Source organism: Corvus kubaryi, unplaced genomic scaffold (assembly GCF_017639235.1).
Source record: "Corvus kubaryi isolate FWS band 111438036 unplaced genomic scaffold, C.kubaryi_AGA036_p1.0 37236, whole genome shotgun sequence".
Classification (NCBI taxonomy): domain Eukaryota; kingdom Metazoa; phylum Chordata; class Aves; order Passeriformes; family Corvidae; genus Corvus; species Corvus kubaryi.
Genome location: NW_024581067.1, coordinates 1,145,004 through 1,158,607, shown reverse-complemented (window position 1 = coordinate 1,158,607; position 13,604 = coordinate 1,145,004). Strand labels below are relative to the sequence as shown.

The 13,604-nt window shown below is 41.3% G+C and overlaps 1 long non-coding RNA gene across 1 annotated transcript; it reads left to right on the top strand.

Moving 5' to 3' along the window:
* Positions 1-170: 170 nt before the first annotated feature.
* Positions 171-12,684, top strand: LOC121662169. The gene is made up of 3 exons (XR_006015221.1): positions 171-2,450; positions 3,431-8,778; positions 9,466-12,684. It is a non-coding gene; the product is annotated as an uncharacterized LOC121662169 (long non-coding RNA).
* Positions 12,685-13,604: the final 920 nt, after the last annotated feature.

Genomic DNA, 13,604 nt, shown 5'->3' with positions numbered 1-13,604 from the left:
GGATGTGGGGTGCGGGATGCGGGATGAGGGGTGCGGGAAGCGGGATGTGGGGCGGGATGAGGGATGCGGGGTGCAGGATGAGGGATGAGAGATGCAGGATGAGGGGTGCGGGACGTGGGGCGGGATGCGGGATGAGAGAGGCTGGGCGGGATGCAGGGTGGGTTCTGGGGCGGTTTGTAGGCGGCGGGGCCTCGGCACAGCGCTCCGGGGACACCCGAGAGGGCGGGCCTGGGACGGCGTCCCCCTCCCGTTCCCATCCTCGGGGCCCTTCTCGCCTCGCTGCCCCCACCCTGTTCCTCCCCACCGTGGTGAGATGCTGCTGGGAGAGCTGGAGCCCCCCCCAGCACAGTGAAAGTGACCCAAAATGGGCATTTTGCCGAGTTTTCTCACTGCTGTCATGTTTCATGATGTTTATTTCCCCAGGACTCCTCTTTGGGTTGTTTACTCGTTTTATTTGCAGTGGGTTTGGGCTGAGAGACTCCAGCTCATCTACACCCTGTGCTGTGGGGTTTGGGTCAGTAAGTCTTTTAGGAGCCCTGTTTTTGGTTTAGGAGCCCTCTTTTTGGTTTATTAGACAGAGTAAACCAAAAGAAACAGCAAAACCGCCCCACAAAGTGAACCTGTGTGGTTTTTCACTGTGTTTTTTCCAGTTATAAGTCAGGTGCAGGTAATGAAGAGGATGAAACATCACAAAGTCTTAGCATAAAGCCTTCTGGTAAATCTTAAAAATAACTCTGGCACCCTTGGTGGTTTTAAGACCAGATAATATAGCGGTGTTGAGCTGCTGGATACCAAGGGGATGTATCCGGGGAAAGCTGATTTTTTGCTAGCTTTTCCATAGTCATCCTTCAGGCCCCCACAGCTGAATGTTGCTGAGCCAGATGTGGGGCTAGAGGAATGTCATTTTGGGGCAATATGTGTGTTTCCATGTATTAAGCACTAGAGAGATGTTATAGTTTTGTAGAGCAAAGGCATAGGTTTAAAATAAGATGAATTTTAATTTATAAGCTTTGTTTGATGAGATAGATACAATTCTGCAGGAATTTTGGGTTAAAACCGAAAGCTCTGCTCAGCATGACACGAGCTAGTGCACTGTCTCAGAGGAACTTGCCTGATTAGCACTCAACAGAGGTTAAAAAACCCCCCTTATTTCATACAGTTCTGACACTTTTGGGGGCCTAATCTGCATATCTTGATAGTGATGCTTCTGTATCAATCCCGTGGAGGGTTTTTTGAGTGATGTGGAGTTAACTCCAGCTGAAGAGCTGCTCCACATGCAGAGCACTGCTCCGTGCACATCCATCATCTTCGGGAGGCATTAACTAACTGTATCTATAATAGTGATCAAGGATGTTTATTGCCTTTCTTCCAAGCATAGTTTAGACTTTCTCCTTTTATTCCCCTCCCAGTATCTGACCATGAAAGGGTGCAGAGTGAAAGCTGTTTGCTTAAATCCAGCTCAGATAAGATGAACGGATATGAGGTTTGCTTTTACCTAGGAGCACTGTCACGACGGGCAACTTCACAGGCCTGCTGATTGTTATTCCTGGCAGCTCAGACCACAGCAACAACTCAAAAAATGAACATTCAGTATCATTTTATGAGAGATTTTTGAATTTTTTCTTTTTAAAATGGATGCAAAGACAGCATTCTCTGAAAAAGCAAGTGTTGTCATTCATGTTGTATTGGACTACAATGAAAAAGGGTTTTGGAAACTCCCACTGGTGCCACTTAAAACTGGCTATTATTCAGGCTTTCAGGGGAAGGATACTGGGAAAACAGCAGCTAAAGCATAATCTTCCAGATAAACCTAAAGAGCACGAGAGGAAGAGTTTCAGGGTTTTGTTTTTAACAGGTTCATCACTTGTCTGATTTTGCCTTGCTCTCCTCTTGCGTGACTTGCTTTTAAAACTCATAAAAGTCCTGCCATCATGAAATTCTTAAAAATTTTCAAATCACGCTACTTGGTGCCTGTGAGGGTTTTTTGGGGGGGCGGGGGGAGGAAAAGGAGATAAAACCATAAATGTACACAACTGATATAAAAATTAGAGTCCCTCAGTGACACAGCGAGACGCATTTAGGATTTGTCAGAAAAATCAGGAGTTAGCAAACACTGCCAGGCACATCTTCCTGCAGGAAGATTTCTGTCCTGTGAGAGGTGTATAGTCCATTTTCTCTCTGCAACTGCTTTTAGGTTCTCAGCCCTCTTTTGTTGCCAGTTGTCTTCAAGTTTCACCATCACTCTTCCTGTGGGGATCTTGCAGAGCAGTAATGGATCTGCTGCGTGATGCTGGTCCCCAAGGCACCCCAGACATCCCCTCCTTCACTCTGCCCGTGGCCACTCACCATGAATTTCATTTGCAGGGAGGTGCTCACTCTGAATCCAGGAAAGGGGAAGGATTCAGGCAGCAGAAACCAAGCACACTTGATCCCACTGAGGAGTATGTCAGGTAAAAGCTAATAATATAATGAAAAATGTGAGTTATGCACTTCCTCTGCCTGGAAATTTCAGCAGGGTGGACACTGTGAGTCACTGGTAAGAAGCTACTGAAATCTACAGGAAAAAAAAGGCAGCAGAACATACTCTTTCTATTTATGTTTTTTTTTTTTCTGGAAACAACCCTACACATTCATGCAAATTTTTTACTGAAATAGAATGAAAAACATAGAAGAGAAATACAAATATGGTGACAAACCAAGCAACACCCATTCAACAATTATGTAATCAAAAGAAAATATATTAAAACACCGGTTTTCCAAACTGACTGAAAATAAAGGAAATTATTTTATGCCAGCTGAACAGCAGCTTTCCATTTGAGATTATTTATAGATTCTCAGTCTACAGTGTTTTCTCCTTCTTTTTTACAAGTTGGGCTTTTTACACTATGAGGTTGTTCAGACTGGTTGTCAGGTTTCAGTGAGAGCTCGTTAATACTCCTGGCTACATAATCTTTTCCTTTTTTCACAGTATTCTCATTTCTACTGCTTAAGAAATGGAATGCCAAAAAAAAAGTTTGCAAAAAAAATTCAGATTATCTCTCTTCTACCATCACTTTCTCTGGAGACAGATGCATGGGCTCTGTGAAAGGAATTTGCATGGTCTCCGTGTAGCCTGATTGTATGAGGAGAACCATTTTCATATAAACACACTTTTGACTTAGCACTTCATCACGCAATCTTTACACAGCTCTCTCCAGAATATTCATTGATTTTTGTCTTCTGATCTGTGTTATCTCTGCCTTGCCTTGGAATTTGATTTGACTTATTAGCAAGTCGGGCTGTGTCCAGGCTTTTCTGAGAATTCTTTTGCTGTTCGTGCTGCATCTCACAAGTAGTTGGGCCTCTTCCACGCGCCAGGCTAAGTGTGTTTTCTCATCTTCTGTAAGTTCAGAATGTTTTGCTCTTAATTATGTTTCTGTTTTCCTGATAGACCCTGGAGGCAAATTCGTGGGACAGAAGTGGAGTGTGATCAAGAAGCCAAGAAGGAAGAAAAGAAGGAAGATGAGGAGCAAGACTTTGTAATGAAGAGTGTTTAAGCAGAAGCAGGGAATTTTCTGTCACCCGCACTCAAATTAGCAAAATACTTTGCATTTTCACCGTACCTACTGCAGATCTCATGGGTGTCATGAGTGCTCCTGCTCTGCATACCCCAGAAATGAGCAAGTTTTATTCCATTAGGTAGCAGAAATCAGTTTTAGAAAGTGATAAAAGGAAAATATTGAAGGCAATCTTTGAACTGAACAAGTTCAGTAGTGGATAAGATACTTTTAAAGGCAAACTACCAACTTCTGCTGTGTTAAACACTGATTTTTCAGATAAGTGGAAAGAAAACCATCAGTTCCTGTAAATGACTTGATTTGCTTTTACCACTCATTTTTTAAAGTTACACATATGACTGCAATGCTGGCTGAGTCTCAGAAACCACCAGTGAATGTCCACTGTAACTGCTGGAAAGTCAGGATTTCTCTGTGTGTGGGGATTGTATCATCCCACAAAGATCACAGGTAGTCTCCCACACAGATTAGGTGACGTTTTTCAATCTGTACGAGCACGACTGAATTTTGGTATTCAATATCATGAACCATGTGATTTCAGGAAATTGTGGTGCTCTCAAAATTTGAAGAGAGTCCATGGAATGGTATTTTTATGTGGAAAACTGAGCAAGTTTTTGCTCAGTGTTGGACCATCATCAACAAAATGCTGCTAAACTGACTGTGCTGCCATCTTTCAAGCCACTCAGACAGAAAAAGACACTTTTTATCACTGAACTACCAGGCAACTCAAGCCACTAGAAATAGGTTTCTTTGCTTGCTGCTGCATGTCCTCCCAAGCAGCACCAAAACTCTGAAGGCAAGATTTTGGCCAGTTTTCAAAACAACCACTGAGCAATCTGAGTGCAGCTTCTAACCAGCTGCTTGTCCCAGTGTAAAAAGAGGCAGCTCAGCTTTCCAGTGGCACATTCCCAAGCGCCTGCTTTGCAGGCAGAGGCTGTGCCAGAGGCCTTGGGTAACTGGTGTCTGGTCTGGGCTTGTGCCGGGACCAGCTCTGTGCCTTTGGGCTGGGATGGTGCTGCAGGGCTTGCAGCATTGCAGAGCACTTCTCTTGCTCTGGGTGGTGTTTTCTGAGGCGTGTGGAAGTGTGGGGAGTTGTAGGTATACTCAAACAGCAGTGCCTCCAAGGATTTTAGCTTTGGAGGAATTTGGATCATGGACCCCACGCAGGAGGCAGTAGCCACTTGGCTGTCAGAAAGGCAGTGGACAGCAGGGCACAAAACCAGCTGGTGTGCAGAGGCAGAGCCCTCGAGGCTCACACTCTGAGGCCAGATGTCCCAGGAATGTGTTGGACTGACTCTGTGACACACTTTTTGGTCGCTTTCTGTTAGCGTGTGGGATTGCCTGGGTTTGCGCATGTAGTCCCAGGTTTGGATGGGTGAATATTTTTGGCATTCCCACGGCATCCAAAAGGCTCAGACATCTGCATTTACAAGTTTTTGTCAGGAGGTGACCCAGGGACTCCTTTAAGAGTTACTGGCTCACCCTACCTTATTTTACAGCTTCCATGCTCTGTAAGGAGCTCTTGTATTACACTTAGCAATGTACAAACCCCGTTCCTTCTGCATGTGACTGAAACAAGAGACAGGGTTGGTGTCCCACTCATTCTGGGGAAATTACTAACACTTGCTCAGGCCTATTGAAGCAGGATTTCCAGTGTGAGTAAAGGAGCACACTGTCTAGTCCCCATTATCACTGCTCTTTTCAGCTGAATATTCTGTGTAGGTAGAGGAGGTAACATGAACCATGATGCTGTCAGTGTGTGACTGGTACACCTCTTACATCTCTGAGCGAGGCAGTTCATTATCTTTGCTTCCCAGGGGTTGTGAACAAAATTAAAATTTCTCTAAGAACAGATTCCCTGAAGGTTTAGGGTGACCTCTTTTCTCGTTTTGCATGATAGGGCCTCAAATCAAATGCAACGGTTTTCAGTTAATATATTTCATTTGTGACATTGTTGGTATTTAGGCTTAAATTCATATTCTGTCAAATCTCATTAGTTTATTTTAATAAGGATCATCTTGGTTGTAGCTCCCTGGCTTCAATTATAGCTAGGATATCTTTTAATAACCATGAGAAGCTCTGATATCAGTTCCTTATTTGAGCACTGCTTTGTGGTTTCTTATGGGACGTGCCTCAAATGAGAGGTGTTAATATTTGAAAAATATTTTAGGACAGATGCCTCGTGAAAGGTATCACAGATCTTTTTCCATTTGCATGGCTTAAAAGGTACTTCTGATTATTGTCTTGAAGTCTACTAAGGTTTTTGCGTCCTGGATATCCAGGAATATTTTCTCCAAGGAGTTGTCATGAGCTGGTGAAAGAGAAGAACGTGACAGCCACCCATAACTGTGTTAAAGGATTGTCCTGGGGCAAAGTTTGCAGGGGCAGCAGCTCTGGGGTGGAGGTGCAGCTACAACTGGTTGAGCTGTCCTGGTGATTCCACGTCTGCTGGTGGAACTTGTGCTGCTGCTGCTGCTGGAAATTCATGGATGGCGTGGCTCCCTACAAAGGAAGCAGTCACTTTGTCTTTTGAGTCTGTTAATACATTTTCTGCAGGGAGGCTTCTGTGGTAATAGAATGCTCCTTTTTTGACAGCAGTGTTTTTATCTGCAGGTGTGGCTTTCGTGGTGTTTTTTTTTTGAATTTGCTAGATTGAATGCTCATTATTTGAGTATATATATTGGCCAACAGAAATAATTTTACTCGTCCTCTATGCAGGGTTTCCATCAGTGTAGCTGAGGGAAAGCTGCATGCAATAATTCTCATTTCCTGTTTACTTGTTCTTGGAAAAATTGTCAAAAGGGATGAAAACCTTGTCTAACTTGTGACAAGATCCAGCGAATCACTTTTGATACAATCTCATGATCCCTATCTGGTGGAGTATTTTGAAGTGGAGTCTCTGTCAGTACAAATAAATTAAACATATGCACACATAAGATAGTGCTGCCAAGAACTTAATGAATTTAAATGGTTAGGAGTGCAGCATTTGTACACTGGGGTGCGTTCACACCATGATTTTAAATGCTGTAGACTGTTGGTTTTAATTTCTTGAGTGATTCAGTGTGGAAAATATTCATCAGGTTATAAAAATGTGTTAACTTTGATCCTTCTTTATTTTCTTTTTAGGAAGACTGAAAATCTTTGCCGTCACAGTAAGTGGAAAATCAATATAATAAGAAAATTATGATTTACCTTTTCATATGGAAATATGTCTTCTGAGCACAGTTAGAAAAAGAGTCTTAAAGAGACCAGATTCAGGGAATTTTTCCTTTTTAAATGAGGATGGTTATTTAAGAAAAACAATTTAAATGGGAGAAAAATCTTATTCACCAGTGTTGAAATTAACTTCACCTGCATAAATTCTGAGTTATAATCTATGAAACCATTCATATGAGGAGAACCAAATGCTGTTGGAATGCTGAAGTTTTACAGTTGTGAGCTGTGCCACATTACTAAAAATCAAGCCCTACACAGTAAAAGTCTTTCAGCTCAGCCCAGCTTTCCTCATACTTTTGCAATAAATGCAAAAGGTAAAACCTTAGCAGCAGGAGAATTTATCTGTTTTAAAAGGTACACTACTGCTCTGCAGAGGATCTAGAAGAAAGGAAGCAGAGTTAACACATGAAAAACTGTAAAATAAATAAATAAAAAAATAAAGGTGATGAAGCCTTGCTGGGCAAAACACAGAATGAATAGAGGGCTTCTGTCATTTGTAGAGGATGCAAATTAAAATAGCAGTTCAGGATATAACCCTGCAGAGCTCCAGCCACAGGGACCCTCACCCTGATCTATAAAGAGGATTGGAGTATTTAAAAAAGGGTTTCCTATCTTCAGAGCCCCTGCTCCTTTCAAGCTGTACCACAAACCATTCACCACAAGCGGTAGGCAAATAACTGGCTGAGCTGGGCATGAACTGTAAAAAAACTCTTAGATTTAAAGAAAACAACCCCAGCCAAACAAACAAAAAAAGTTGCTCTTATACTATTTTGTGTCAGTGAATAATGACAGTGATGTTTTCATAACATTCACAAATACATACCTAAATGCCTTCCTAAAATACCTAAAAAGCCATTTTTTAAATGCTTGTTTCGTTTGTACTTTTAAAAATAATTGCTATGTATATGTGTGTGCATGTCTTTTTTTGAACCTGACAGTATTTCTGTCCCCACCAATGAAGATTTCTGTGAAAGATGCCACAGTGAATAAAAAAACAACCCTTCTTTAGTTCTTTCTTGCATCATATACTAATTTTCAGGTGGATCTAATACTATCTTTTTGTCCAATTATTTGTGCATTATTGGATAATACCAAGAGAGATAAAAGAATTTGTTCTTCAGTCTTCATTTGCTGTGGGAGCCTTTGTGACAAGAGAGCACCACCAAAGCAATTGGTGAAAAGAACTATCCTTCTTTCCAGCAGTGAAAAAAAATTTATGGTCACAGTAAACTCTTAGAACAAGGATGAACAGTGAGGGCAACATTGTTGTATGTTTAAGTATTTAGTGAATAATTAAAATATTACATTATTTTCTTCATGGCAGCAGATTTTTCAGCCCTGCAGACTAAGGCAGATGAGCAGTACATGGGACAGAAACTCAGTCTGAAAGAAGTAGGTTTCGAGGTATAGAATTTTATATTCTCCACATTCCTGAAACGTAACAATAATCCAAAATTCTTCTGCCTCTGTTAGTCAGAATACTTGCTGATCTTGGTAGCAGCTGTCCCGTATTAGGGACTACAAAGGAAGAACCTTAATTAAAAAAAAAAAAAAATTAAATTCTATGTTACTACGGAAGCTCTCGATTAATTTCCATTTTAGGGAACCAGAAAATTACGTTGTTTGAAAAAGAGGTGTTTATGAGGTATTGGGTGCAGCAGGATTACTGAATTTTATAGGTAGATCTGGTCCAGAGTGGTGAAAGAATTCGGCAGTTTTTGCACACATAATCTTATTTGTGTGCAATTATTCTTATAATAAGAATTTCCATGTTTTCTGTAGATTTACCTAATTATTTCTTCACTAAAAACAGATTTATACTTCTGAAGCCACTTAACTCCTTGTACAGTGTGCTGGAAGAGTTATAACATCAAATATAGAGCAAAGTACATCTATTGGTGCACAATGTGATGCTGATTCACAGTAAAGTGAGAGGCAGCTGTTTCTGCTGCTAGGTGGAAAACTGAGGATCCACGACCAGTGAAATGCTCCCTGAATAGACTCAGTGGTAAGTTCTGTGATGTGATCCTTAGAGGGATAATTCAAATGCTTGAATTAGGCAACAGAAAGTCAGAATGAGGGCACTGCCTTGAGCAGGGTGGTATGAGAAGGAGACTTCGCCATCTAACAGGCATTTGACTTTGAATTTAGCTACCTACGTTTAACCTGTATTTTATTTTTGGACCTACAGCATTGACTTGGAACTTGCTTTATCACATAATCTTAAATCAAATATCCCCTGCTCGGTGGTCTTTTTCAAGGTGATGGGCAAAATGCTGTTGTCATCTTCAAGTGTGCAATGAAATAAAATGCTGTAATTTTGGTGCCACACTTTCAAGTCAGAAAGAGCAATTGGTATGGGCTGGCTACGATCAGATTAGCGTTCACATTTTTTTGTGAGACCTGCCTTTCTTCCTGGCTATGTAGGTTCACTTTCTGTAAAGGGTATTGATGCCAGTTGACCTTGTGTCACAAGAAAATGAACGTAGTGCTTTCACAGAACAAGACAAATTCAGTCTGAATAAAATTTCCAAAGTATGGCCTTAAGTGCACTTCTGAAAAAAAAATCTAACAAATTCACACCTTGGTTAAAAAAACCCCATGATATCTAATATCTTTGTGTATGAGAAAAATATTCATCCTTACAGAATCAGCTGGTCTTGAGTATGTGCTAAGAGACATTTACGGTCTACAGGTGAGAAATTAAAAGCGACTTGATTTGAAAAAGGAAAAGTGAAAGAGGTCTGGATGCTACAGCTGAAAACCAACACAGGAGCGCTGTTTTCTCAATGGAATAGCAGTCAGAAGGTGACTTTTCTTAGTGAATGGTGAGAGATACTTCTGCTGAGCAGAATTGCCTGTTCCATTTCAGCTCTGTGGGTCTCTTTGAGGGACACCAGTGGAGTGAACTCGCATGGAACAACGCACTGCGAAAAATTCCAGGGGATGCAGGAAGCAATTGTGCATCTCTGGCTGGAAGCTGGAGGTCTGTGCTCGCAGTGAGTCAGGATTTTTGAGCGTGGAAGGGTGTAAAGGTGCAGTGTGGTGGGGAGGTCACTGAGCCAAGTCCTTGCAAGGACTCATCTTTTGCTGAGCTGCTCATGCTAACCAGCAGAAAAAGCTGTGTATGCAATTGTGGAGGCAATTCTAGTTTGGAGAGAGCTCTGCAATTAAACTTCTCCCAGGACCTGGAGCATCTCATGTCTTTTGATGGTGTGGGTGTCTGTGTGGGTGGACACCACTGCCCTGCAACAAGTGCCTGGAACACTCCTGCTGGAAATTCCAAGATGCAGTTAAAGCTCCTGCTTTATGTCCAGCAGCAAACATCAGACAATGATGTTTGAAGCTTTGCCAAGTTTGGGTGCTGACTTGGGTTCACCCAGGAGGGCATGCTGGAAACTAATAATGAGCAGCATGATGCATTTCAGCATCAGTCAGAGTGATTTTCCTACCCTTGCCTTTCCTCTGCTTTGTTCCCTTGAGCAGTTACTCCCTCTCAGGTCAGATGTTCACTTCAAATATATGTGGGTCTTTCTGGATCACCAATCTTAATCTTTCCCAGTCACTTTTCTGGCTCATTTCTCTTCTGTGCTGATTTCCCTTGAAAATATCAAGTCCTATTCTGTTACAGTGCTGAAGTTACCCCTTTTCCTCCCTACCTCCCTCTTCACCAACATTTTGTGTCCCAATTGAACAGAAGGAGCACTTCTTGTATATTGCAGTTAAAAAAATTGTGTTTAACATCTGCATGTGTTGAGGCTTTTCACAGGCATCATTCATGACCTTTTATGCAGTTCCTGGGATTCTGTTTTACAATTATTTTACAATTATTCAGAATATTTTTCACAGTGGGTCCACTTTTTTCCCCATGCTTTCACAGCTGAACTTACAACATCCACTGATTGCCTTGTGTTGTTCATCTATTTCATGGAGATAACATGGAGCTTTCAAAGTTTCCTTTTTGGCTACCCTGTATCAGTTAAAAATTATTTTTGATTGCAAATTCCATAACATATATGTCAGCAGATCTTAATTTTGATTAATAAATGTGCAGCCAGTTTTGTTAGTTTAATGGGAGAGGGTGGAAAAAGAATGAGCAGAGGCAGGGTTAAATTTGACTTCTGAGGTGGGTATTTGAGCAAAAAGTAAGTCATGGTGGATGAAGCCATAATTTGTTACATTTTTCCTGGAGGAAAAGGCTCCACTCTCCCAAAATGACTTTATTCCGTGCAAGCGTTGCTTACAAAAATAAGAAAGAAATGTGGGTTAAAGTCAACAGGTGGAGATGTCAAATGCTGCTGGGGTAGAGCAACTGCTCAGATGGATTTCTCTGATTTCCTGGAGGATGTGAACCTGCATTTCCCTGATAAATGTCTCTATCTTGCTCTGGAGAGCGAGGGAAGAGGCGGGAGAAGAGCCTGCTCAGGTCTCCCACTGAAGCCCTACTGCTTTGAATAAATAATTAAGCTTTCACACCTCTCAGGCGAGCGTTCTCATCACAGCTGACACAATCCCATGTCTGTTCTCACCAACTGTTTAAGTATTTTTTGGAAAAGAGAAGCATTACAGTGTCAGAACCGTCAGAACACATTGATGAGAACAGTTATACCCATGCACGCAGCACGTACAGATGTGAATCCACCTCCATTTTCCAGTTTTACTGGTCATTACTGAAAGAGACAAAATTTTCCTGACTCCTTGGTGTCTGGGTGAAACATCTGAGTGCTGGTGTTTGTTCTGGTGGGTGTTTGATTATTTGTGAAGCATGGAATGGTTACGAGAGGAGGGGCAGAGCTCCAGTTAGGGCACAGTGGTTTTGTGCCCACAGTCACAGGAGGAAGGTGAATTGGAAGAATCTTACATGACAACTTGTGGCCCAGGCTATTATTTCCAATATTTTTCTTGGTAGCTGGACTTCAATATAGCTGTGATTTACCAGAAAATAAATACTTTGGTTTCTTTCCTTGAAACGACTTGCTGCAGCACTTTAAATGGCTCAGTTTTAGTTTTCCTCTGTAGGTAGGTACTGAAGTGACATCAGTTCAGTAATAGACCGAGCAGATCCTATGGGAGAATGACTAACCTTGAAATATTAAAAAATCAAAATATAAGCCTGTGTAATTAGACCAGGAAAGTGGAAGCTTAATGCTCTAGTGAGGGCAAATGGCATATATGAAAATATTAAACAGCTGCTGGCAGAGTGGCACTGAAATATCAGATAATGCCAGTTCTGTTCTCAGATGAATTCCAAAGGCATTTCTTCTTGGAAGCTCTCTTAACACTACTAGGAACCATCTGAATTTTTCATATACCTTGATGGGTTATAAATTAGCTGGGATCACTCTGGAGAAAGACCTCCTCACAGGGGACAAGCTCAGTGGGAACATCTGCTCGGCTGTGCCACAGTGGTCAAAGAGGCAAAGAAGGCAGTGGGTTGTATCAGGGAAAATGTGTAGAACAAAACTGAAATTTCAGTGCTGCTGTTGCATGTATAGATGCATTATCTTTACTTCTGTGCTTAATGCTTCAGGAATTCCAGAATGTCAGGGAAAATGCTGCAAGTGTACAAGCTTGGTGTCTGACTATCCTTTGTTTAGTTTTAAGGTGACAAATGACAGCTAGTTTTATTTTTATTTATAGCCTTGTTTTCATTACATAAAAATAGTGCTTAAAGCTTGAACAAGTATTAACTCTCTGAGCCCTATCATAAATAAAAGTGAGAGAAAATCTTTATATTAAGGTCATCCTGTCTTAAATAAAGATTCAAGTACAAAGCACATCATTTGAGATGTCAGAGGATTTTTCACACGAAGAGAGCTTGAAACAATGGAAAAAGTTTGAATTATTGAATGTGTAGAGGAATTGTGGCCATAGTAGAAACAAAACTGGGAAGATGGAGCAACAGAGGGAGCTGAGACCCTTTCCTTTCCTCGGAGGAGAACTGAGGGATGCTCAGTGAAATGAAAGATGGCAAAGAGCTTTCAGGAAGGCTGAATGTGTTAATGCCACTACTCTGCAATTCCTCCCTGAGTGTCTGGTGTTCTCAGGAGATCTCAATGTCTGCCAGAGGCTACTCCAAAATGGCATCTGCTCATGAGTCACTCTCCTTTTCTTATTATTTATTATTTTTTTTTAATTTATAAGAAGAAAAAAACCCTTATAACTGGGCAGAAAAATGCATCAATGCAAACTAAGACAGCTGGTATTTTCCTAAAATCAAAGTAGAGCTTTTGGTAAATGGTAAATGTCTTGGAAAATGTCCTGATTTCCTCTGAAGCAGGGAAATCAGGACGATCTGACGTTTGACTGATGACATTGTGGTCCACATGAAAAGGAGAGAGTCACCTCCCTTCATGCTAAAGCTCTCTGCTGTCTCCCATTTCCTGTTAACTCTTCAAAACCTGTTTAGATTTTCATGAAATACAGTTCCCCTCCTGCTGGGTTTTTTTACTGTGGCGTCTCAGAAAAAACAGGGGAGATTCAGCTTAACAAGGCTCTAGACACTATTAAAACTGGTGTCAGACCTAGACACAATGATGAAGACTTATAGTGCTTTCCAGAATATTTGTGAGGATTATCCATCCTCAGCCATTACAAAGCTGAGCCTTACAGTATTTTGGGGTGTGGTGCGTGATGTTTTCCATTAATAAGCCCTTGTTTTGGGGCTATTTCTTAGTATATGCTTAAGTCTATAATTTAATATATGTTTTATTGTTAGCATGTTACCGGGAATTTTGTCAAGGTCCTGAAGGGAGTGATTCGAACAAAGACCCTGCTGCTGCTCAGGACCTTTCACATCACACTTAAAGATCTATTTCTACACACAGTTAATTC